Here is a 27,901-nt window from a genome sequence, read left to right on the forward strand (position 1 = left end):
CATCCCTTTATGACCACCATGTACCCATCCTCTGATGGCTACTTCCAGCAGGATAATGCACCATGTCACAAAGCTCGAATCATTTCAAATTGGTTTCTTGAACATGACAATGAGTTCACTGTACTAAAATGGCCCCCACAGTCACCAGATCTCAACCCAATAGAGCATCTTTGGGATGTGGTGGAACGGGAGCTTCGTGCCCTGGATGTGCATCCCACAAATCTCCATCAACTGCAAGATGCTATCCTATCAATATGGGCCAACATTTCTAAAGAATGCTTTCAGCACCTTGTTGAATCAATGCCACATAGAATTAAGGCAGTTCTGAAGGCGAAAGGGGGTCAAACACAGTATTAGTATGGTGTTCCTAATAATCCTTTAGGTGAGTGTATATGTATATATTAATACAGGACACGGAGCTGCTGCTGCTTCACTTATCAGAGTCTGTATTGTTTGAGTAGCGCGTGTGCGCCCCCTCCTCAAGCAGGCGAACACTCCCAAAAGGTGAAAGCAATCAAATAATCGAACGATTGAGCAGGGAACATTAATCTTCAAAGAAATAACCACTAAAAAAAAACATTTAAGAAATACATTATCTTGTCGTCACATCTTACATATCATATATTTATTTACTACTATTTATCTACTTATTTATTTACAATTATACTACAGGGCCGTTGAATGCTTTAATCTGATTGGTTGAAGAACGTTCTAAGGTGTGCATTATTTTCAGGGAAACGCACAGCTAAAGTAGTTTCAAGCAGGTCTTGACCACATTACAGTTCCATATCACTTTGCGTAGTTAACTGTAAAATTGGAAAATAGGATACAATTCATAACAAAAAAAAAAGCATTTAGCCCCATGTGCTTGATCTGCAATTTTCAATGTCTAGCTTCACAATCAATGGAAACATGCAGTTTAATTTTAATAAATAAAGTATATAGTCCTATCTATAATCAATAGAAAATTAAACTGAATATAGGATAAATAAATGGATAGTCCTGCAGCACGGATTTTTATTGCAGATAATATAACAAATAAATAATTATTGATAGGTCTACTTGTTAAAAGGGCTTTGTGTTTAATTTATTTGGCTAGTCTACTGTCATCTATCAATAATAGAAAAAAAAATGAACTAATTAATTAAAACGAATTGAATTAATAAATAAATAATAATAATGACGCACATGTTTTTCTGTCTCATTATTGCAACATCTCTCTCTAATAACTGCATTAATAACTGCATAAAGCCAGGGACACACTTTAAGGCCGGTTATGAATGTAATTTGATACTTGACTGATCATGTCCAAACCCCAAACGCGTGTTCAGCGCGTTCAGTCTGTGTTCAAAGTCTGTGTTTAAAATCTGCTGCAGTCTATGAAAACAGTCAGAGAATGTGTCAGCTAGTTGTGTGTCCCCAGCATTAGTCCGCTTCGCGTCGTGACCGCATTACCACCTCGGGTGTGCATTATTTTTCTAATAATTCAACGGCCTGTCGTCAATTATTCCTTACTTACTTATCTACTTTTGTAACCACCACATATACACCTAGGATGGCTTGAGGGTGAGTAAATCATGGGCTAATTTTCATTTTTGGGTGAACTAACCCTTTAAATTTTAAATGTAGCCTACTTTTCTCAAAGTTACAATTGGAATGCCAAATTAGTGTTTCTCTTTTCAAGTTGTACATTACAAAAGAAAGTGCTAGATTGTTCATTCTACTATTAAAATCTACTGGATTTAAAAGCCTTATACAGAATTGACCCTCACTCCCTGCATCAGACTGCTGTTCTTGAATCATTTCTCAAATTAAATCAAAGAGGAATTCAGGAGAATCAACACAATTACCCTGGAGCAGAGCTTCATGTACAACCTTGACCACTTTACACCAAAAATAATTGCCCTGATGAGGGCCAAGGGAGATGTTGTGGGGACCAAGCTAAGGCCATACTTGGACAAATTGAGTCAGGTGTGTTTCTTCAAAATTGTGGTTGTTTACATGTTTGGAAGTAAGATGTACTTAATGTATCTCTCATACACCCACACACACTGCCATGTGTACAAACATACAGCATGAATCATTGCACTCTGTAGTTATGTTGTGTTTATTTATATAGCTTTTTATACAATATGCCACCCAATATGGATTGCTATAAACAGCTTTGCAGTATTAAATAGTAAAAATAGCGCTAGCGTCAAAAGTTCTGAAATTTCAGTAATTAGAATTTTATTCATTAATTATAACTATTAATAATATTAATATTAATATATATAAATAGTTATAAAGAATCTGTACATAAGATAATACAGTGTCATAACAGATCTATTTCAGAACCAGCCGCTATCAATAATAATCTGGCTGCGGGCACAATGATGGGACGCGCGTTTGTTTTCGTGGTGCAAAAGTTCCCGTGCATCTTTCCACGCGATGTTGCCAGTGCTGGACTCTGGCTGTGGGCGGTTGGTTGGCCATCAACCACGGACACATCTAAACTATGTGTGTGTAGCAACCATTCAACTGGAGAATGGTGGACTTCGGCCTTGTACACCAATGCAGGTTTCGTCTTGCGAGTGATGCAGTCCCGAGGACTTTTCTATCGCTTCAGAGGTGTGTGTGTGTGTCTAAAATGTAACCCTGACCATTTTACTTGCCTTTTGTTAAATAATCACTCGTTATTAAAATTAAAATATTTCGATAATACCTCAATTGTATGGAACGTATGCTTAATTTGTGCAAATTTCTGTCACTGTCCATCTTTATTATGTGGGTTTAGGGGGCGCATGGATCTAGGCTATGTACGGGACTTTTTTTTTTTTTTAAGCGGAAAATTTATTATTTTCAAATATATGCATTTATAGTGTGTATATAAACAAATATATATTTTATAATGTCATAATTATAGGCTACATATGCATGTACATTTCTATACAATTATGATTACTGTAGGCTATGTAGCATTCAGTTACTTTTGAAAGGACAAAAATAAGGTGTCAGTGTATTTCATTAGACTTTGACTTTGTCAGCTATAAAAAAATCTATCATTTATTCACGTTTTACCACTGATTTTTAGTGACAGTCGATATGCATGGGCCGCTGGCGATGACATATAATCTTTGAACATATAATTGGTGCCTTTGATCTGTAAATTTGACCGTGTATTAATGTGTGTAATATGTCCACTGACGTAAAGTTCAAAATGAGTTTTTTTGCAGTTATTGCTGCCATTAGGGCTGAATAAGCGTCCATAGGAGACACAAACAGAAGACCAGACCAGACCTTCTGCCACTATTGAATGACTGTTTGTTAGATTGTGTGCTATGTTCCATAACAATGTTCTTGCTTGCTATATATTGCTCAATTTGAGGTACCCAGTATGAACAGTTATACGTTTTCCAGTTTGAATTGTTATTGAGAGAACTAATCACTGTATATGATCCATCAACAGCAGGATAAATGACTTGAGTTGATTGACTTGTTAGATTGACTGTTCCATGAAACCAGTGGATGCGCCCATCATGGTTTGACCTCTCAACCTTGCATGTCACCCTGTTCCCATCTTCATGTATCTGGTCAATTTTCTGAGGACACTCTGAGGAAAGAAAGATAATTTGAGTAATGTTGACTTGTGATGCTAAAATGCATCTTGAATGACATAAACAAAGTTAACGAGGGTTGGCTAAAATTTGCCCATAGCTCTGAAGAAAAGCAAACACAAAATAAAAAAATAAAAAAATATTCCCTCAATTTTGCATGGACATACAGTACACCATCATGCTCTTAGAACAGTTTGATTTCATGATGAAGGATTTGTTGAAGGAATAAATAAGTTGATTCTTCACTCCCTATCATAAACTTTCAGCCTACATACCCAGTGTCACATTGGTATCAGCATTTGTATGTCCATGGGAAGATCGGAGTTTGCAGATATAGCGTCCAATGTCATCTGGTTTTGGGTAGGCAATAGTAAGTACCAGCTGTTTGTTTGCCATATATTGGCAGCTGAAAAAACGTCTGATTGCTGTATTGCTTTCCGAGCATATTGTTTTATTTGATTCTTTAATCCAGCTTAGATGAGTAACCTGGAATTCACGGTCCTTTTCATCAGATAGAGATACATTGCAGTGCAGAGTGATGGCCTGGTAGCAGTAGGATATTACAGGTTTGGTAACCAGTACACTAACCATGCCTGCGTAAAAGAAAGACAGGGTAATACTTTATAAAAATGTTCAGTTATGAGTCATTTAAGTTATTAGTTGATGATGAACTAATCATTTACAAAACATTAATATACATTCATAAACGAATAAGTGATATAACTGAATTACAAAATATAAAATGTTAGCATAAGTATTTTTTTTTTGTAAAGATGTATTTATTGGTATCAATACATTCTCTTTTTTTCCCATCATAACATTTAACAAGAACGTTAAAGGAAGAGAGAAAAAAAAAATTAAGAAACTAAAACAATAAACAAAAAGCCCTGATTGTGACATTACGCCCCCTCCCAGAAAGGCGCAACCTTGGAGGAGGTTTTGGTGGTGGACGGAAGTCTGGGAGAGGTATGGAACAGAAGGAAGTCCAGGGAGGTGCAGATCCAGTGCATGGTATTGAGCAGGAAAGGCCTGATGGCGCTCTAGGCCAAAATCAGGATGGCGTCCCACGGCCGCGTTGCTGGAGGGAGGAGCCATGGTGGTAAGGGTCTCCATGCTACCCTGGTGACGATTGGAGGTAACAGAGCTGATGGAGGTGGAGCCCTTGGTGCAGACAGAGAGTGGAAGAAGCAGAGTGATGCTGATGGTCCCCCAGTCCACGACAGAGCCACAGCGACAACCCCCCCATAAAATATGTGGGTTTTTGTCTCATAAAATACAATATTTTTTCAGGAGTATTATATATTATTATAATATTATAGGATATAAATTCATTAATCCAGTGCTTCCATTCGGGTTTTTTTTTTTTTTTTTTTTGATTTCCAGTTTTTAAGTATGCATTTTTTGGCTGCAGTGCTTGCAAGCAATATAAAATACTTATGAGTAATACATAATGAGTCATGTGAAGTGAGCTGACATCAACCAGTATCCAAACTTGAGGATCAGGATCAATATTATTTTTTGATATTTCAGAAATTATTGCAAAAATATACTTCCAAAAAGCCTCCAATAGAGCAGTCTGGCGCACCTGTGTCCGGCGGCCACTGCTTTTTGGACGGGGCCCCTCGTCTCCCCCTAAAGCCTGTGAGTTCTCGCCCGTTCTGATGGGCAGAGCTTACAAGGCCTGTGGGCAAGCCGTCTCCTCTTGCGTGCCACAGCGCTGCTACAGGTCTTTCAGGCCAGGGCACTCATGGACATGCACGAGGGTAGCCCAGACTGTGCTCTCATAGGTGAGCTCTGCACCGCATCCGACCTCGCCCTCTGGGGCAAGAGTGTCGTGGCATGTGTGATCGGTCTGGCAATGTCCATGTTAGTGGTCCAGGAGCGCCATCGTTGGCTCAGCTTGGTTGTTATGGCGGATGCGGACAAGGTTCGGTTCCTGGTCTCCCCAATTTCCCAGTTTGGGCTGGTCAGCGATGCGGCGGAGAACTGCGCCCAGCAGTTTGTGTTGGAGATTTTCCTTTGCCTCATGTAAAAGTCTGTATTTCTGTGTCTCAGTCAGAACCCAGGTTAAATCAGGATACATCAGGTTAAATTAGGTTAAGTGGTCTGTGAGGATGAAAGAGTACCTAACAAGCTCAGAGAGAAGATGTGTATAGGTAGCTGATAAGATGGTACTAAAAACGTCAATTAAAAATGATGGATGGTATCACAACACTGCAGGTGCATTGAATCATGTGACCAAAGATGTTCTAGAAAATGGGTATGACCAAAGATTTTTCCACCAATAGGATAATGTCTCCAGAAAGATGACGCTAACGGTAGCGAGATCTCGATAGCTGATTGGCTACCTAGTGATAAGAAAAGGTATAAAACCTGAGGTTCTGACCATTGCAGATCAGATGAACAGCTGCATCTCACTTTGTTGCTTGTCAATAAAGTTACTTCTTCTGACACCTGGAACTTCGACTCCTGAGAGATTTCTTCGAGACCCGATTTGAGGACTTAGAATTTGCTACAACATTTTCTGCCGCCCAAGCGCAGACGGAGGCCATCCGGCACATTCTGCCCCGGCAGCCCGCTGCTGCCTCCACCCTACCGCCGCCCCTCCCGCTGGGCCTCCACAGTAGCCTCCAGCCAGGCCTCAGCATAGAGCCGGCCACAGTAGGGACGCCCAGCCCGCTCTAGGCGCTGCCAAGCCAGGTGGCAAGCGACAGCAGAAGCATTCCTTTTGGAGTTGTTCACCGATCCACTCCCTTTCCCCGGATGAGGGCCAGGTGTAGTCTTTTGTTTGTCTGTGTGTGTCTGTTCCACCGCTGGCTCTCAAAAAAGGTGGAGCAAGCGGTACCCACAATTCAAAGAAAGAGCAAATTCCTCTGTTCCTGGGTCCCAAGAGGGCAAGTCTGGTGGTGTGCGACCCTGTAAAGCCTTGCACGCCTCAGCCCACTCTTGTTCGCCAGCACGGCAGCTGGGTGCGGTTCGATGAAGGTCATCCGCCTTCTCACGCATCCCTGGCCGTCTCGTGGAGACAGGTAAGTGTTTGTAACGCAAAGGACATGGTCAGATCACCGTCTCTCTCTCTATATGTTAAATTACTGAAATTACCCTGTAATCAAACCCCCTTTTGGTCTGAGACCTAATCGAATCACTGGCATCCTAATCCACAAACACCTCTATTGCCTCAAGATTCTGCCTTCCTGGACACCAGACCCAACGGCGCCAACAAATGGCGCAAATCATTAACTGCCTATCTGAAAACAGAGATTCCTTACTGCTGACCTCGGAATTATGGCTTGGCGAACATCCGCTGACCAATAAGAGCAATCTCGAGAGAACCCCAGGGATTCTCTCTCTGACATTTATTTACATTTAGACACTCATTTAACACGTTCAGAAAACAAAGAGCTCTGTCTAACCAGATGTGCTAAACTGATAATCTCATTAAGACCAGAAAAGCGCACACACACATAACCTCTCACCCCTCCCTCGAGGACAAAAGTTCAGCGCCAAGCTTGAACTCTTGAACTGTGTCAGCACACACACACACACACAGAAACACACACAGATCCTACCACGTGTGAATCAAAATCGTCTTGTGAAATGTTTAAAATGTATTCTCTTGATGTATGCATGATCCTTTATACCAAATATTATGCTTATATAGCTTTATTTGTTTGTAATCAATTTGATGTGATTTTAATCGCAAGAAATCATACCTCCGTGTGTAATTCGACCAGAAAAGTGTCATTCTTGGTACCGTTTTGTTCCAAAAATTCCAATCGTTACGAATCTGTGACACAAAATAGCAGAAAATGTGTTATTTGACTAAATATCCGCAGTATTGATGATAAGAACGGAGTTATAATTCCACTAGCTAGTAATAAAGGGCGTATACACCTCGCGACGTCAGAAGGTTGGGACAATACGTTGTTAAAGACGATTGGCCGGCATACACCAGAGGGCGTGAAGCTTGGCTCCTTCAAAATCTCGCGCATCTCTCACAAACGACGCACTTCGCCAGAGAGAGAAAGACGACATGCCTTCTTCCATCCTTGGAAGCCTCGTTCGCTTTTATTTTCATTTTTCTTCCAAGTTTTATTTTCTTAAAACTACTTTTACTTCAGTTGATAGTCTCCTTCAACCAACCAACGAAATCAACTTAAGGCTAAAATCATCTTGCTAAGTTTTCGCTCGTTTCCAGTCGCCATAGCAACTAGACGCTGTGACATCTGTTTCGGTGACCACGTGACCACGTGACCAGACGCTTTGTCTACTCCGACTCGACGCACGGACACACAAAGGCCGAGCTTCACCCAGAGTAACGTAGACTTTAAATTTACAATCTGAAGTGCTGTTTAAAGTGTCTAACATTACTGTGTCTATTGGGGTTTCGTTGTGAATGACTGAACTGTTCTACCTATCTCTAAATTCTTTCACTCACACTTACACACTCTTTTACGCACACATCTGCACATACACACACACATACACGCCCACATACCCACGTGTTCCTAGACAGAAACACACAACCACGTGCTGCTAAAGGCGTGCTCCTACCCACACACACACACCCCTCTCCTTATCACGCTCTCATTGTACACACACAAAACCCATTCTTAAAAAGCAATCTCTCTCTCTCTCTCTCTCTTATATTCTCCCTTTTCCTTCCCCTACTCTAACCTTTGATCTTACGTTTATTTTGTTGTATTCCTTATTTGCGATCGTATCTTGTTTTTGTTTATGCATATTTACTCCTGTGTGATTTAAAATAGTATATGTAACCAGTAGCTCGTTTGAATAAACTTTGTTAAATCATTTGAATTAAGTTTGCCTGTTTGTTTCAATACTGAGTCCCTGAGTAGTGCAGATTTTTACCTCTTAAAGCTCTACGATAAATTTTACTATTGAAAGAAATCTCATGACATGGTCTAAAACACTAAGATAATTATTTTCTTTGTGGCCACAGAAAAAGGAATTGTCTATCAGTGTTAAAGACGTGAGATTTCCGTTCAGATATTGTGCATTTTGTGTGCTGGACGTACAGTTCGTACAATAAATGAACATTCTTCAACTTATACCCAAAATTTCCCCAAATTGAACATATTCTACCCGTCTATATCAGTGAGTACTACAAGTAATTGTGTAACCTCTGATATAAGCCGAGGTTTTGACCAATTCCCTATTTGGGAATTCTTTAATTCATGTAAGCAACATATGCATATTCACATTAATGCTAATTTGAGCTAATTAATTCCCTAACATAAGTCATTGTTGTTACAGTTATATTGGTGTCTAGAACGCGGGCACTCTCATACTCAGTTTGATACAGATTGTGCAAGTTTATACTCATGTGTGATTTTGAAAGTTTAACGATTTTGTGCGCGCTTGAATCTTGTAACGTTATTGAATAAGTACTAAGTCGACTCGAAAATACTGATCAAAGGGCGAAAAGCCATAACCCGCCAGTAAATCTGGTCGTGGAGAAAAACTGCAGTTAAGTTTACAGTGTTGTTGCGAGTCCAGAATTAGGAAAAATCTCTTTTTCTTGTGACCATACATGTAAATCTGTTTGAGACCTGTTTTGGAACAGAGGAGTCCATCAGGCATTGTTACCGGTATTTCTGTAAACCCCGAGAGCAAAATAGGCTACTCCGGTCAGAAACAAATATATATTTGATTGTATGTCGTTAAGAAACGATAAAATGCGGGTTATAAACACTGGCCTAGCTAACCAGAATTGAAAACCCCGTTTCAGCGTCTGTAAAGACCAGAAGATCCGCCGCGATCGTACTAAATCGATTTGCAGTGTGTTTTGTATGTGCAAAGATCCGCCGTGATCTTTAGGAAAGTGCAGTGTGTTTTGTATTTGCACAAGGGCCCGCACGCTTGAAAATTGTGATTTCAGAAACGTTCTCAAACCACCGCTCCGGTGACTCGCGTTCCGCGTTAGCGTAACACTGCCACCGCGTGGTCAACCACAGGTTAAGACCTGTTGGTCGTTATTCCTTCCGCCCTGATTTTTGGTGATTCAAAATTTACGGTCGTAAGTATCTAAGAAGTTGTTTTAAATACATATTTGTATTTACAGCACGCTAAGTTCGTTAAAACAACCCTTTTATTTTGGACTGAGACATTTTATTGTGAATTTTAAATTCCCAGAAAGGGAACCGGAAATTATAGAGTGTCTCGATCCAAAAGCACTGATAGCTCACCCGGAAGCGAACAGCGCCCCTCGTGGCCACGCCCCTCCGGGTCAACTATCCCTCCTCCTCTCGTGGTCACTCTACTCTGCTGTTTCCATTTCTAAATCTGCCTCGATGATTCTGTTAGGTTTTATTTCCATCTAATAATCATTTAATAGCAAGTTCAATGTTATATTGATTATTTCCAGCTTTGGAAATCTTCCTATTTCAAAAAAAAAAAAAAACTTGTTTTATTACTTTCTTCCCTTTTCGCTCAGTGATTCTGTTTGGTTTTATTCCCATTCAATAATCATTTAATAACAAATTCAATGTTATAGTGATTATTTTATTTGTTTTTTTTAGAAATCTTTCTATATCTCTAAGACAACCAAACTTTTCTCTCCAAGGAAATTTAGATTTGAGGTGAAATTTAAACTTAATTTAATTTTGTTATTTCCATTTTCACATTCCAGTCATCTTAGCCCTGAGAAGGACACCGCCCTCTTGTGGCCGAGCCTTTCTCAAGCCAGCTATCTGCCTGCTACAAATTTATAGAGTTACTAAATTTAATAACTTCAGTTATTGTGATTATTATACGAAATCAATTCTAATTCACTTGTGACTCTTCCTCAGGCTTAGTTGGATGTGATCTTGAACCAATGTTGAATTAAGATTTTAAATTGTGTCAAACAATTAGGGTGCACCACAGAGAGACGCCCCCTTGAGGCCGTAATAATCCATTGCAGCAGTCTACCACCCCCTCTTCCGGTTTCCACCAGCATTGAGGTTACTGCTGAACTTCTATCGGGTTAGGTTGTTTCCCAATAACTCTCATCCTATCCAAACTCCTTTCTATTGTAGACATTAGGTGGTGACAGCCGTCCACACCTTTATTTGGTTCCTTTTTTTTGGGGGGGGGGGGGGTTAGTTTAATCTTCTTTCTCTCTTTAACGTGTTATTTTATTATCATTGTTTTCATTTACCTGTCAAAGGCCCACCGTGATTTTTGTCCTATTTTCCACATAACTCACTTTGGTGTAAGCCAGAAACCTTAAACTCACTTTAAGCTACTCTGCTCACTCCATTTTGTGTGTCATAACAGGCAAGACTCTCAGCACCTGCAGTGGACTGTGGGAGCCCCGGTTGGACCTCTGTGGGCAAGTTGGCCGACTGACGTTACCGGCACTGACCGAGCGGTGATACTTGAGTTTCTCTTACCTCTGCCACGGTCAGCGGCACGCAGTAGTGACATCAGCAATCCGGTGCCTCGGAGTGCCAGCCTCCACGCCGACGCAAAAGTTAATTGTTGGGACCGCTGCACAAACCACCGACAGCCCCTGTCACTCCAGGATTCGTCCTGTTGGGTTCTGTGCAGCACCCTCCTTTACATTGCGCTCGGTTGGTTGGTACCTCCGGGACTACTAGGGTTGTGTTTACAGTCACTCTGTTTGAGTGGGCGTGGCCGTGAGCAGAGTAACGGAGAATCCAAGGTCACAGCGGCCAAGTGTTTGGGGCGCCAGGAAGGTTGACCGCGCTCCACGGGGGCCGGCTGGGTTGACCTCTGTCCATTTCAGGTATACTGAATTTTGATAATCAAAAGAAAGAAAACAAACCCTTGTCTTTCTTATAGACCACCTAATCTTAAATATTTTCCCCAAGGCACATCCTTCGTGCTATTAGTGTCCAAATTGCAGCCCAGACCAAATCACTGACATTTTTGTTTAATTTTGTTTCTTCCTTCCTTTTCAATCCTCGCCTACTCGTGCCTTGCATGTTCTGTTGTAACTTGTTTTGCAGAATACCCACGAGACCCCAAACGGCTAAGTAATAAGAGGAACAACCGAACAGCCTCTATTTCGGGCCCTGTACGGACCCGCCTAACTGTCTAAAGTCAGTTAGCCCAAAATTTCTATAGACGGCACACCGTCCTATAGTTTATTAGCTTCACGACCCGGTTGCATTGGCCCTTCTTGTGTGTCTTGTGTGTTGTGTTTCTCTCGCCTACAGTGAGTCAAAATGTCACGTGTATCCAGTCCTGCGGAACACTGGAATAGCCTGGAGGCGTGGTTGTCCGCCATGACTACGGGTTGTCTATCCAAAGACTTCGGTGACCCAAAACTCCTGACCCAACAGGAACTGGACGACAAAGTGGACCAGATCATGTCCCAGGACCCCACGCAGGCCTACAGTTCAAAAGACTGGAGCTGCATCATCGGGAGTCTCTCTCACTATCTTGTGTCACAGGCACGACTACAGGAGGAGGACAAAGCCAAGCTGGAAAAGGACACAGCTGGACTAAAGACTCAGCTGCAGGAGGCCTGCAAACAAAAGGAACAAACACAGCAGCGTCTGGAGGAGCTACTTCTGGAGGATGAGGAGGACACACGTCCGGAACTACAACAGGAAGTGGAAAGACTACAACAGGCCCTGGAAGACCTGCGTCTGGACACAGACAGGACAGTGGAGGCGGAGAAACAGAACACAGCAGCCCTCAATGACAAGCTACTACGTGGAGAGGAGCTGCTAGCAAGAGCACACACAGAATTAAAAGACAGAGACGCTAGAGTCAAAGCTTGTGAAACATTTTTGCAGAAAGCCCGAGCTGAAATTGACGAGCTCGTCCAACAAAGACATGATCTCAAGGACGAGCTGGATATTGTCCACCGTGAACTCAAACATGCGTACGGACTACAAGGTAAGCGGGAGGGGGAGACACACATCACCCCGTCTCTCCCCACCCGTGCACCTGCTCTTCACAGCCAAACCCTTAAAGCTAAAGAAGAAGAGGAAAGCCCACGTCTCGACGCCATCTCACCTGCTGACCCCGTCCCGGAAGGACGAGCCACCAGTCATCGCACCGCATCCAAAGAACTGGACAAGCTGGCAAGAAACATCCCTACATTCAACCCAAATCCAGCCGGGGGCAGTGACGTGTACTCTTATTTAACCGACATTGAATTCCACTTACAAACTGTGGACAACGTCACTACTTGGGACAAGTTATACCTCCTTCGGACCACTTCTGGTCGTATTGTAAGAAGTTTCCTTGACAGACAGCCAGAATCAGTCAAAGCGAATTATTCACAATTACGACAAGCCCTGATCCGCGAATTCTCTGATCCAGAGTCGGACCAAGGCATCATTGCGGCAATGGACCTCAAACAAGCTCGTCTGGAAACACCACAAGCCTACTACGAACGTCTGCGACTCGCCTACTTCGGACCGCGAAATGAGGCACATATGGAAGCAGACATTAATTTCAAAACCCTCTTCCTGCGGAATCTCCATCCAAGCCAAAGTTCGCATTTGGGCGTTCTCGTCTGTCCACGGACTATGTCAATCCAACAATTACGTGACCTGGCTCACAAAGCGTACGTAAAACAAAAGACAATGTCTGAAAAACCTGGGAAATACCCCACAGTTTGCCCTGTCACTGCACCCTTTCCAGAACTGAACTTAGAAGGTGCACAGCCTACCAACTACGGACCCGGCAACAGACAGCCACGACCGTTCCAAGCTGGCAGAGGACAGCGTGGGCGGGGGGGAGCCCGCCCAAAACCACAAAATGACCGTTTCAGGGGATCCTGGGACCGGCAGCACTTCTCCCACAACCAAAAGGGGGGAGGCAGCTGGGATGCCGACCGACACCCCAGGAGAGGCCGACCCCGATCTCCCCGAAACACAAGCCCAGAGAACCGGCAACGGGACCCCTCCCGACAAGACACCGGTAAGCTCAAGATAGAGCCCAAATCCAGCGGGAACAGTGCAGCCATGCCTGACACAACAGAACTTGTAAACATCCTGAAAGAGCTTCTCCAAAGGAAACCCCACAAGGAAGACAAAGATAAACCAGACACTGCATGACTAACCCACAGGCCTGGACCCAATGCTTCCCACACTACCAACTCCACTAACTCCATCCAGTTGACAGCACCACAAAACACTGCTGTCAAACCACAGACTGTTAAACCTGCTGTTACATCACCGAATGACAGCTCTAATCACTCCATTCAGATGACAGCCCCACAAAACCCTGCTGTCAAACCACAGACTTTTGAACTTGCTGTTTCATTACCCAATGACAGCTCCACTCACTCCATTCAGCTGACAGCCCCACAAAACACTGCTGTCAAACCACAGACTTTTGAACCTGCTGTTACAGCACCAAATGACCGCGTCACTCACCACAGCCAGCTGACAATGCCACTCCCTGAACGGGACTGCAGCAGCTCTCACGATAAGGTCCCAGACAGTGCGGTCTTGTTGATCTGCACCCACAACGAGCCACCCAAGACTTACCCTCACTGCTTGTCAATCAATACACAAGATCCTACACCACAACTGCTGGGTAACCTAATTGAGAGAGGAGTGGCACGAAAACTGTACTTAACAATTACCTTGGAAAAGGAAATGCAGATCGAAGCACTGGTGGACACCGGCTCCGATCTAACGCTTATTTCTGTTCAACTGTTTGAAAAACTGAAGTTTGAAGCTCAAAGACAAAACAGAACTCTTAAATTCCACACGTGTGAGCTGAACGTGCAGTCATACAGCCAGAATGACATCCAGCTAAAGAACGTAGCTCCCATTCACCTGACAATCGGTCCAATGAGCATAGTCCACCCTGTATATATTTCTCCTATGAACACTTATCAATTTCTCGTAGGCAAGGACCTGCTGGACCGCTTTGAACCATTATTAGACCTCAAGCACCTACAAGTTTGGGCACAGGTGCGCGAACCGCACCCCCTTCAGCCACACGACTCCATCGAACCAGACTGTCAAGCCACAGGGTTCACGGAAGTTCCATCAGCCAGACACGAGGACAAAGTCCTCACAGCTGATCAGGGTTCAAGTTCGCTACTCTGCACATTCAGAACAACGCCAGACTCTGATAATTACCGCCCCCAAGTGAACACTCCCCTGCAGTTGCAGGATGTGACCACAACAGACATTACCCTGGCACTATGGGCAGATAACTCAGCCATAAGCCTCTCACTATTCAATGCAATCATTGAAAAAACTGCAGACCTGCCCTACGCCTGCAAACGCACTCATTTCCCTTTGAGTCCAGAGCCATCATCAATGACATCTGCCAAAGGGATCTGTGCCTTGAACTTGACATGGAATCACCGGCACTTGACCCATTACTTTCTGATCCTGGAGGATCCAGCCCACGACGTCTACATTGGAGCAGACATCTTGATCCGCCTCAAGGCTCATGTGGACATGTTTAATGAGGTTGTATGGGCTCCGTTAACTTCACAGCCATCTGTTCCCGTCATTCAGGACAACCTACTGTCAGGACAGACCATCCCAGAGGTCTGCACTCTCATCAACGAACAGGGAACGGTGGTACCTGCTTACACCAAAGGGGTCGCTGTGCGGCTCAACCTGCGACAGGGCCAAACCCTAAACCACACACTGGCTTTCTTCCAACCGTCACCCGAGTGTGGAACTCAGACTCACCCTCGAAGCCACACCCCTCACTGAAGTGTCATCTCGGGTAGTCTACATTCTATTCAACAATTGCACAGCAACTGACATCAGCATCCCCAAAGCCTACCGGCTGGGATGGCTAGTCAGTCACGCCTTGACTTTGACCTGACATTACCCGTCATAGGGCCCATTCCACCTGCACTGATACCTGAAGGGCATACGGACAACACACTGTTCACAGCCCCCTTCCAATTCATTGCCCTCACCTCCGTCATGTCAGTGGCCAAAGACCATGTATGCAGAACGGAGCTGACAGAGGACAAACAGCTCACAGTGTACACAGTCTCCCACCAGCCTGTCACTGAGACTGATACACCTGCCATGCCTGTCACAACCAACTCAACTGACGACAAGCCTACGGAGGAACCGTATCCAGGTTTTGAATCCCAAGTGCAACAAATTCTACAGGATGCTGACGCACTTCAGGACAATGCCGATCGCCAAAAGCTACGACAAGTCCTGTATAAATTCAAAGAACACTTTGCTAAAGACTCTTTAGACTGTGGTCTCACCAACCTCCACACAGTGCGCATCCCCACGCACCCCAAGGCTCCTCCCACCTTTGTCAAGCAATACAAGATTCCCATTGCCTCACACGAACCAGTGCAGGAAATTATCGAATCCATGCTTGAAAAAGGTGTAATCCGAAATTGTAATTCCACCTACTCTGCACCCATCTGGCCCGTCCTCAAACCAAACGGTAAATGGCGGCCCACGATCGACTATCGCAAACTAAATCAGCAGGTGCCGTTGTCACGATGGCCCATGACACAACTGGAGCAAGAAATACCCAGAATCAGGGGAGCCACCATCTTCTCTACACTCGATGTGGCCTCTGGATTCTGGACTATTCCAGTGCACCCAGACGACCAACACAAGTTGGCCTTCACCTTCGGCAACCGCCAGTACACCTTCAACCGATGCCCGTTTGGGTATGCAAACTCACCAGCTGAGTTCAACATCTTCTTAAACAAAGCCTGCCCTGACGCCAGGACGAGAGGTAACCTAATTTACGTTGACGATGTGCTCATGAAAAGCACGACGGTGGCCGACCACCTAAAAGAAATTGACTATGTTTTGAACCAGTTATCTGCTGCCGGCGCCAAAATAGCACTACACAAGGGGCAGTGGTGTCGCAAAAAGGTAAATTACGTGGGCCTGCTCATTGGACGCCATGGCATTGAACCACAATCAAACCGCATTCATGCCATCCAAAACATCAAGCCTCCCACCAACGTCTCTGAACTTCGAAGCTTTCTGGGAGTATGCAATTACTCCCGGCAATTCATCGAACACTATTCAGACATCGCCAGGCCTCTCACAGCTCTGTTGAAGAAGGACTGCCCTTTCGTCTGGTCAGACGCTCAAGAACACGCCATGAAAGAACTTAAAAGACATTTATGCTCAGCCCCTTGCCTTGCGTACCCTGATCCGCAAAAAGAATTCCACCTCGACGCTGGGTTTTCAAACCAATGTCTCAGTGCTGGCCTATACCAACGGCATGACCAAGACAAAAAGGTGGTCGCATATGCCAGCAAGACACTTCTCCCGCCAGAATGCAAATTCTCGGACTGTGAAAAAGCTTTGCTCTGTACGGTATGGGCAATTCAGCGCTTCTCCAACTACATTGGAGCACAGAAGGTCATCATTGAGACTTGCCACCAGCCCGTCATGTTCCTTAACAGCCAACGGATAAGAGACGGTGTGGTCACCAACTCACGCATAGCTACATGGCTAATGGCTCTCCAAGGACGAAACGTCGAGGCCAGATATGCACAAAACCACAAATCCGCTCTAGGCAACGGCTTGGCAACATGTCAAGACTGCTCTGACAACGCACCTGCTGCAACGCTAAATACACCTGAGCCCCAGCAGCCACAACTGACCTGCCACAGGTACTTTGACAAGAATGCGTGCGAAGGCATGCCCACAGCTTATGTCGACGGATGTTCCTACAACAGCGAGGGCATCCTAAAAGCTGGCGCAGGGGTACTGTGGGTAAACAACCACCCATGCCCACCCCAACACTTCAAGCTGGGCCCCCAGTCATCACAATACGCAGAAATAGCAGCAATTCTCATTACTCTGCAAATCGCAGCAGCCCATAACCTCAAAGAACTGCTCATCTGCACAGACTCGAACTATGCCAGACTCAGTTTTGTGTGCCATCTTCCAACCTGGAAACAAAATGGTTTCACAACTGCTAACAACAAACCTGTCAAACATCAACACCTGTTCCAAGAATGTGTCAACATCACAACAACACACGACATGACCGTGTACTGGAAGAAGGTGAAAGGACATTCTAAACTCCCAGGCCAAGACAAAAACCTCAACGACCACACTGACGCACTTGCGAAAACAGGTGCCCTACACGGCAACCTGTGGTCTTCCCCAATACCCATACCCACCCCTAACGTGGCAGTGGTGACCCGCAGCAAGCGACCATCACCTGCTGCTACACCTGCTTCTCAGCTGTTGTCACTGACCCCACAAATTTCAAACAATGACCTGGCAGAAATGCAGTCTTCAGACACTGCCATAAAAACCATGATTCTCCACCTCACAGACCCTTCCTCAAACCCAATTGCACCATCTGACATCACGGATGACTCCGACCTCAGACATTTACATAACTCCAGACACATGTTGCGTATGCGGGACGACATTCTTTGGTTTGTCAACGATGACACCACTTCGCTCAAATTCGTGGTACCCCGCTGCCAAAGGGGGGAAATGATGAATCACGCCCACAACGCACCATATTCTGGACACCACGGTGCCAGGGCCACGTATGAGACACTTAGACAGGTGGCATACTGGCCATGTATGCAACAGGATGTGGCAGAGTATGTGAGAGAATGCCTGGTCTGCTGTCAGTTTCACCCAACAAACCTGACTCACAGAGCCCCGTTGCAACGCAGAGGAATCACGTTCCCCTGGTCAGACCTTCAAATCGACTGGGTAGGACCCCTCCCCCGGTCATCAAGAGGCAAGAAGTACTTTCTCACGGTAGTGTGCCAATTTACAAAATGGGTAGAGTGTCTGCCAGCACCCAACGACACTGCTCAAACAACGGCATATCTCCTGATGAACCACATCTTTTCCCGATTCGGCCTACCGCTCAGAGTCAACTCAGATCGAGGAACTCATTTCACCGCAGAGATCATGCAAAAGATCTGGAGAATCCTAGGGGTACAAGCCAAACTTCACATCAGTCACCATCCGATCTCATCCGGACAGGTAGAAAGGTCTAACCGAACGGTGGTCGCCATGTTGAGAAAATATGTGGCAACTAACCAGAAAGACTGGGATGTGAAACTTCCCCTGGTGCTGATGGCTATCCGAGCCACGCCGCAGGAATCAAGTCAAGTCAAGTCAAGTCAAGTCAAGTTTATTTATATAGCGCTTTTCACAACACAGGTTGTATCAAAGCAGCTTCACAGTAATAAATTAGAACAATACATCAATGTTTGTTTCTAGTGGAACGTCTACGTTTGGTAATGCTGATCAATAGTATCGTTGATTGATTAATTAAATTAAATATCCCCAAATATCCCCAACTGAGCAAGCCAAAGGCAACAGTGGCAAGGAACCGAAAAACTCCATCAGGTGACCTAATGGAGAAAAAAAAACCTTGGGAGAACCCGGGCTCAGTCGGGGGCCAGTTCTCCTCTGGCGTTTATATGCTAGAGGTCGGATTTAACTGTAAGATTAAAAGTATTATATGAATGCCTGGCTGAAGAGATGCGTCTTTAATCTAGTTTTAAACTGGGAGAGTGAGTCTGAGCAACGAACAGTATCCGGAAGACTATTCCAGAGTTTTGGTGCTAAATGTGAAAATGCTCTCCCTCCTTTGGTGGACCTAGATATCCTAGGTATGACCAAAAGCCTCGAATTTAGTGACCTTAAAGAGCGCGATGGATTATAGGGCGATAGAAGATCCGTTAAATAGACTGGAGCTAAGCCGTTTAGGGCTTTATAAGTCAGTAGCAATACCTTGTAATTAATACGGGACTTTATAGGTAACCAATGTAGGGATGATAAAATCGGTGTTATATGATCATATTTTCTTGATCTAGTTAGAACTCTAGCGGCGGCATTTTGGACTAACTGTAGCTTGTTTATTGAGGATGCAGGACAACCGGCTAATAACGCATTACAGTAATCTAGTCTCGAGGTCATGAATGCATGAACTAACTTTTCTGCATCAGAAACAGATAGCATATTACGTAGCTTAGCAATGTTTCTAAGGTGGAAAAAGGCTGTTCTTGTAACATATGAAATATGATTTTCAAAAGACAGGTTGCAGTCTAATATAACACCCAGGTCTTTTACTGTAGAGGATGAAGTAACAGGACATCCTACTATGTTAAAGTTGTATTGTGAGAGGTTTTGTGGGTGGTTTTTTGAACCGATAAGTAGTACCTCTGTCTTGTCTGGATTTAATAAAAGAAAATTATGCGTCATCCAATCTTTTATATCTTTAACACACTCTGTCAATTTGGATAATTTAGCGTTTTCATCTGGCCGTGATGAAATATAGATTTGAGTGTCATCAGCATAACAATGGAAACTAATTCCATGTTTCCTTATAATATTTCCAAGTGGCAGCATATATATTGAGAATAATAGAGGGCCTAACACAGATCCCTGCTGCACTCCATAGTTTACTGGAGTTATGATAGATTTTTCTCCATTTAAATAAACAAAATGGTAGCGTTCAGATAAATACGATCTAAACCAGCTTAATGCTTGTCCTTGAACACCAGTATAATTTTGTAGTCGATCTAAGAGTATTGTATGATCTATAGAATCAACCAGGGTGCCTCCATTTGAACTCATGACTGGGAGGCAGATGACCCTGCCTTTACACCTGTTGTACCAACCAGGAGACAACAACCTCGTCACTGCCTATACCACGTCCCAATATCTGGACGAGCTCCACAGACACTTAAAAACAACTTTCGCTTTTGCTCAGAAACACCTGAAAACCAGCGCTGAAGGCCAGAAAGCCTATTACGACCGGACAGCGTCACACCAGGAACTCAGCGTGGGCGACAAAGTCCTGTACTACAGTTTCGCCTTGCCACCCAAGCAACTGTCAAAAAAGTTTCTGCCTCACTGGACCGGACCACATGAAATTGTGAACAAACTCTCCCCCGTAGCGTACCAAATCCAGCTAAAACGGGGACCAAGAGAACCCGTTCTCAAATGGGTCCACCGCAATCAGATTAAGAGATATGTGGCCATTAGCAGGAACAGACAGGAAGGGCCCAATGCAAGCTAACCTCAACCGCCGTCGTTACAGGGAAAGAAGACTGGACCCTCCAACGGGACAACTCTCGCTGACCTGTGCCTTTTCTCTTTCCCTTTTGCTCTTCCGCACCTCTCTCTCTCTTGCCTGTAATAGGATGCTGCTGTGGATTGTCATCATGTGCCTTCAGACGACCAGAGGCCAGCCACCATCCGACCTCATCTCACCAGGGCCCGCCTCGGGAATTGTGTTGAGAGAGCAGCCCGGACTGCTTGTCACGAATTGCCGAACCCACACACAGAAGGTGTACGTGCGACTCGACCCTCGAAATGTCTACCGAGCACATTACCCGAAGGCAATCGCCCAGTACAGTTGGGCGGGTGCCAGATGGACCGAAGCCGCCCTCAACCACGCTGAAGCCGACATCAGTTACATGATGAGCCAACTCGAAAAGATGACTGTCACTCAAGCGGAACTTAGCGGCCATAACAAACGTTCCAAGAGGTTTCTAGGAGCGCTGCTCGGAGCCGCTGCTGCCGTAGGCACGCTGTTCAACCTTGGCATGTCCAGCGTCAACGCCGTGAACATAGCCACTGTACGAAGGCATGTGGCAGAAATCCAGACGGAACTTCCACTGTTGAAAGATCAACTCACCGTACAGAGCGCATCCCTGACCACCATAGGTAAGACACTGAGAGGAACGATAACCGTCCTCAACACCCACAGTGTCATGTTGAACCGTACTGTAACCTCCATCAAACAGATGTTTACAGTTTTCCAAAATGACTTTGCTCAAACACAGTTAGTCACCGCATTAATGACCGAGATGCTCAGAGAAGTGAGCTCATCCCTGGACAGCTTAGCCATGGGTAGAATTCTGCCGTATCTGATACCCCTAAGCCTGGTACAAGACGTGCTGGCTTCCGCCGTCACGACTCGCACTGATCCGATACAAATCCACCTTGCCTACTCCTTGGGTAGCGTCATTCCGCTGTACATTGACCCGACGCAGCTAGAGATCGGTTTTCTCCTCAATCTACCCATCATAGAATCAAGCCGAATCTACAGACTTAAAGACGTGGTCAACCTGGGATTCTGGCAGCAAAATACTCAATTTAGGGTACGGACTCCAGAAGTGGTAGCTTACCACGACAGCGACCCACAACTGTATCTCGCCCCTAATTTGCACATGTGCACTCTCACCAAAGATATCCACTACCTCTGCCCGAGCAAGCCTTTCCTCAGGGACAACACAGATGGAATCTGCGGCCTGCAACAGCTAGCTAACGACGCACGCTGTCCAGCTGATGCTAAGCCTCGCGGCCAAGTCACCGAGACACAAGCCGAGATTGTAGGAAATCGATGGCTCGTGAACACTCCAGTGCGGTCAGCAACACTGACCTACGACCAGCACGACACTGCGAACCGCGTCAATCTACTCAACCAAAGCATGTGGATTCAAGTCCCACGAGGAGCCATCCTCCACCTGGATGACCTGGCCTTGTACCACCTGCCAACCGAAGAATACCAAGCCGAGCTAGAAATCCCCTCCTTCTTTAGGAATCAGAACTTCACTCTGGACCCAGAACTTGAAAAGCTAATTGCAGAAGGGGGGTCACAAATCGTCGACATAGCTCCCTTGGACTCAGCCCTTCAAGCCTTGTCTCGATTGCCCATCCTGAATACTTCACCTGTCATTCAAGCCTGGACCGCAGCTGATACTGCACTGTGTTTCCACCATCATCGGACACACCCTCACCTTGGGCTTGGCCTATGTCCTGTACCGAAGAGTCAACGCAATCCGAACCTCTACAACCAAGCTCACAGAGGCAGTCTCCGTAGGCTTCAGGAGAAACCCTCGGAAGGACGACGTCTCACCAGAGAATGCTGAGGACCTCATCGAACTCAACCTGCAATCTTAACAACCCCTTTCTAGCCGCCTCATCTCCCTGACCTGCCATCTGACCATTGCTACCGTGATGAGTCGCCTAAGCCTATACACGCCCATCAACTCATCAAGGGGGGAATGTAACGCAAAGGACATGGTCAGATCACCGTCTCTCTCTCTATATGTTAAATTACTGAAATTACCCTGTAATCAAACCCCCTTTTGGTCTGAGACCTAATCAAATCACTGGCATCCTAATCCACAAACACCTCTATTGCCTCAAGATTCTGCCTTCCTGGACACCAGACCCAACGGCGCCAACAAATGGCGCAAATCATTAACTGCCTATCTGAAAACAGAGATTCCTTACTGCTGACCTCGGAATTATGGCTTGGCGAACATCCGCTGACCAATAAGAGCAATCTCGAGAGAACCCCAGGGATTCTCTCTCTGACATTTATTTACATTTAGACACTCATTTAACACGTTCAGAAAACAAAGAGCTCTGTCTAACCAGATGTGCTAAACTGATAATCTCATCAAGACCAGAAAAGCGCACACACACATAACCTCTCACCCCTCCCTCAAGGACAAAAGTTCAGCGCCAAGCTTGAACTCTCGAACTGTGTCAGCACACACACACACACAGAAACACACACAGATCCTACCACGTGTGAATCAAAATCGTCTTGTGAAATGTTTAAAATGTATTCTCTTGGTGTATGCATGATCCTTTATACCAAATATTATGCTAATATAGCTTTAATTGTTTGTAATCAATTTGATGTGATTTTAATCGCAAGAAATCATACCTCCGTGTGTAATTCGACCAGAAAAGTGTCATTCTTGGTACCGTTTTGTTCCAAAAATTCCAATCGTTACGAATCTGTGACACAAAATAGCAGAAAATGTGTTATTTGACTAAATATCCGCAGTATTGATGATAAGAACGGAGTTATAATTCCACTAGCTAGTAATAAAGGGCGTATACACCTCGCGAAGTCAGAAGGTTGGGACAATACGTTGTTAAAGACGATTGGCCGGCATACACCAGAGGGCGTGAAGCTTGGCTCCTTCAAAATCTCGCGCATCTCTCACAAACGACGCACTTCGCCAGAGAGAGAAAGACAACACGCCTTCTTCCATCCTTGGAAGCCTCGTTCGCTTTTATTTTCATTTTTCTTCCAAGTTTTATTTTCTTAAAACTACTTTTACTTCAGTTGATAGTCTCCTTCAACCAACCAACGAAATCAACTTAAAGCTAAAATCATCTTGCTAAGTTTTCGCTCGTTTCCAGTCGCCATAGCAACTAGACGCTGTGACATCTGTTTCGGTGACCACGTGACCAGATGCTTTGTCTACTCCGACTCGACGCAAGGACACACAAAGGCCGAGCTTCACCCAGAGTAACGTAGACTTTAAATTTACAATCTGAAGTGCTGTTTAAAGTGTCTAACATTACTGTGTCTATTGGGGTTTCGTTGTGAATGACTGAACTGTTCTACCTATCTCTAAATTCTTTCACTCACACTTAAACACTCTTTTACGCACACATCTGCACATACACACACACATACACGCCCACATACCCACGTGTTCCTAGACAGAAACACACAACCACGTGCTGCTAAAGGTGTGCTCCTACCCACACACACACACCCCTCTGCTTATCACGCTCTCATTGTACACACACAAAACCCATTCTTAAAAAGCAATCTCTCTCTCTCTCTCTTATATTCTCCCTTTTCCTTCCCCTACTCTAACCTTTGATCTTACGTTTATTTTGTTGTATTCCTTATTTGCGATCGTATCTTGTTTTTGTTTATGCATATTTACTCCTGTGTGATTTAAAATAGTATATGTAACCAGTAGCTCGTTTGAATAAACTTTGTTAAAACATTTGAATTAAGTTTGCCTGTTTGTTTCAATACTGAGTCCCTGAGTAGTGCAGATTTTTACCTCTTAAAGCTCTACGATAAATTTTACTATTGAAAGAAATCTCAAATGGTCTAAAACACTAAGATAATTATTTTCTTTGTGGCCACAGAAAAAGGAATTGTCTATCAGTGTTAAAGACGTGAGATTTCCGTTCAGATATTGTGCATTTTGTGTGCTGGACGTACAGTTCGTACAATAAATGAACATTCTTCAACTTATACCCAAAATTTCCCCAAATTGAACATATTCTACCCGTCTATATCAGTGAGTACTACAAGTAATTGTGTAACCTCTGATATAAGCCGAGGTTTTGACCAATTCCCTATTTGGGAATTCTTTAATTCATGTAAGCAACATATGCATATTCACATTAATGCTAATTTGAGCTAATTAATTCCCTAACATAAGTCATTGTTGTTACATGTTGCACTGCACACTAAGACCCCGCCTTCGGACAACCTTTGGGCCTCTCGAGCTGGGTCCCTGTCCTCCACCTCACTGCCCCACCTCGGGTACGTCCCGGTTTATGGAAGCCTAAAATGCTTCCAACCAGTCCAGCCTGGCCCCAAACGGTACCTTCAGACACGGCTTGTGATTCATTTCACTCGGCTTCCGCCCAGGCTCAGTGATATTCACCATACTCAGGTGTTAAGTAGAGATGCTCCTAAAAATTAGTGAGATTCATCATACCTAGGTGTTGAGCAGTGCTTCTGTTCTGTGTGTGTACGTCGCAGTCCTACTGGCGAAGGACGTGTGCTAGCCATTCCCTCCAGCCGAAATGAAGTCTGGCTTCCATGAGCCCGTACTTCATTGTACCCTAAATGTGTGGTGGGTTACGACCATCTTGGATCTGTGTCAACTGAAACAGGCCCTTTTTTGAAAGCCTCCGTTCACTTGCTAAACACAGAGATGCATTTTCAAAAATGCCCCGTCTCCAAGCTTGGTCTGCAGCGTTCGACCTGAAAGACATCTACTTCAGATCTCTATCCTTCTGCTCCACAGGCCTCCTGTGTTCTTGCGTTCGAAGGTACAAAGTATCAGTACATGGTCCTACCCTTCGAGTGCTCCATAGCCAGTTGGGTCTTCAGGTTAACTGTGAAAAAGTAAACTCAGCCAAGGGTTGAGGATCTCTTTTCTAGTATGGAGATGGTCTCGGTCCAGCGCATCTCTCAGATAGAGGTGTGTCAGCTCAGTGCTATTCAAGAAGTGAGAAAGGGTCCCACTGAAACTTTTTCAGAGGCTCCTGGGGCATATGGCAGACGCGGGCATATGGCAGACGCAGCCACACGGCTTCCTCCATATGAAAACCGCTTCAGGACCGGCTTCACGGCCGAGTCCAGAGGTGGGCGTGGCAGAGCGACACGCTCAGTATGATAAAGTCAGGTCATCTTCATTTATATAGCGCTTTTAACAATGTAGATTGTTTCAAAGCAGCTTTACAGAGATAAACGTATAATTTAAGGTAACAGAGATTGTTTTGGCTTTATAGCGGTTCTTTAATAAAGTTATTTTCCAGCTAAAGTTAGTTTTGATTGATTTGCTTCCGTTGCAACGATCATTTGTTATTAAATTAGGGGCCGCCAAGACGGCACCATTCTCTCTATACAGACTTTGAACGCAAACCTGTGATAAACGCTGATGGCGTCCACATGAGCATTAAGAATTGGTTCTTGAATAGTTATGTGCGTTTGAATATATGTGCGCAGGTTTGTGATTCTCTACAAACCAAGCCTAAACAAAGTACTGGTCTATCCTTATAAATTTTGATACAGAATTTTGTTTTTGTTTTTATCACTTCGGGGTAGGTACGCCAAACGAATTTCCTCGAAAACGCTTTATCTGTAGAGTGGTAAAGGGATCCTCCATAGGGAGAGACTAGTTGGCACTTCAGCACTGCGTTGTCATCGGGTCCAGGCGAAGGTCCTTCGTCAGATCTGGATACGGCCTGGATCCGGCAGGCTGCGGGAAAACCTCGGGATAAACAAAGACACTAAAATTAGCGTAGATGCCATTCTTCTTATGATGTAATGAGTACATCAGGATGTATGGGAAGTGTTCCCGGTTCCGGCTGACCTAATCTATGCAGCCTAACATTGAATTATAGAAGTCTATAATGTATTATGTGAATGCTAGGTCAAAGAGATGTGTCTTTAATCTTGCTTTGAACTGACAGAGAGTGTCTGCTTTCCGGACAATGTTAGGAAGACTGTTCCAAAGTTTTGGTGCTAATTAGGAAAAGGGTCTACTGCCAGCAGTCGATTTTGATATTCTAGGTATTATCAACTGGCCGGAATTTTGAGATCGCAATAGACATGAAGGACTATAATGCGTTAAGAGCTCGCTCAAGTACTGCGGAGCTAAACCATTTAGTGCTTTGTAAGTAAATCAGCAATTTTTTAAAATTTATACGATGTTTAATAGGGAGCCAGTGCAGTATTGACAGAACTGGGCTAATATGGTCATACTTCCTGGTTCTGGTAAGAACTTGAGCTGCTGCGCATGAACTAATTGTTCCGCATTTGTCAATGAGAGCATATGGCGTAATTTAGATATATTTTTAAGATGGAAAAATGTGGTTTTACAGATACTAGACACGTGACTTTTAAATGAAAGGTTGGTAAACACCCTGGCCTGTCGCCAAACCCTCAGCCCGTAAACAGACCTTTCGTTTCCCCGGGCCAATGGATCCTAGAACGAGTGTCCTCTAATACCGGCTGAGGGGCAACGTGTAAAGGGCATGCAGTAACAGAGGTCTGGGCGCCCTCCGATTGCATTGGCATCTATTGCCTCGATTGTTGCTTACAATTTCCTCGTTTTGAGACACCGCTGCTCAGCGAGCATGTACCGGTCTGAATAGACAACGTTGCGACCGTTGAGCTACGCTCCCCTCACATGTTGCAACTCGCCCGCCACCTCCTCCTTGGAGTCAGAAGCTTCTAAGGTCGCTTCATTCCACTTATTACTGCTGGCCTGCTCAATCGTGCCACTGACAAGCCTCACGACAGCCTCTGGCCCAGAGAGAGTAGAGACTCCGTCCCCAGCTGGCCAGCTGTTTGGGACCACTTCGGGGGCGCACAGTTACATCTGTTGCCCCTCCGGACTCATCCCTCCGCCAGTTGTTTCTTCTCCGTCTGAGTGGATATCCCTCGACACAGAAAAAACTCTGGCCACAGCTGGCCCTGGGGCCCCCGCAGAAATGCATTCCCTAGTGAGCCTTCTTGCACTATGGTGCTAAAATCAGGAAGAGATGGAGCAGGTCTTGCTAGTTGCCCCTTATTGGCCCAACCGACCTCTCCTCTCAACAGCCATCCTGACTCCTTCCTCTGAGTACATTCTCAGGGATGGGGCATGATGGTACCCGCGTCTAGACCTTGGAGAGTTCCAGGTCTGGTTCTAAAAAGAACGGGACGCGGAAGTTCTGGTTACAACCGCAAAAAATGTTATGCCGTAGAAACCATCACTTCTGTGAGAGCACCCTCTCAAAAAGAGGCTCACTCCTCCTTAGAAGTGGAACCTATTCGTTGAATTGAGTCTCTGTGACTCA

The 27,901-nt window shown here is 44.8% G+C and overlaps 1 long non-coding RNA gene across 1 annotated transcript in view; it reads right to left on the reverse strand.

Moving 5' to 3' along the window:
- Positions 1-2,821: 2,821 nt before the first annotated feature.
- Positions 2,822-27,901, reverse strand: part of LOC308699976 — a 116,299-nt gene continuing 91,219 nt past the window's right edge. The window contains exons 3-4 of the long non-coding RNA XR_014031253.1: positions 3,872-4,189; positions 2,822-3,592 (exon numbers count right to left, since the gene is read on the reverse strand). This is a non-coding gene — a long non-coding RNA (uncharacterized lncRNA). The remainder of the gene's footprint in view (positions 3,593-3,871; positions 4,190-27,901) is intronic.

This window comes from Scardinius erythrophthalmus (genome assembly GCF_964197995.2).
Source record: "Scardinius erythrophthalmus genome assembly, chromosome: 12".
Lineage (NCBI taxonomy): Eukaryota > Metazoa > Chordata > Actinopteri > Cypriniformes > Leuciscidae > Scardinius > Scardinius erythrophthalmus.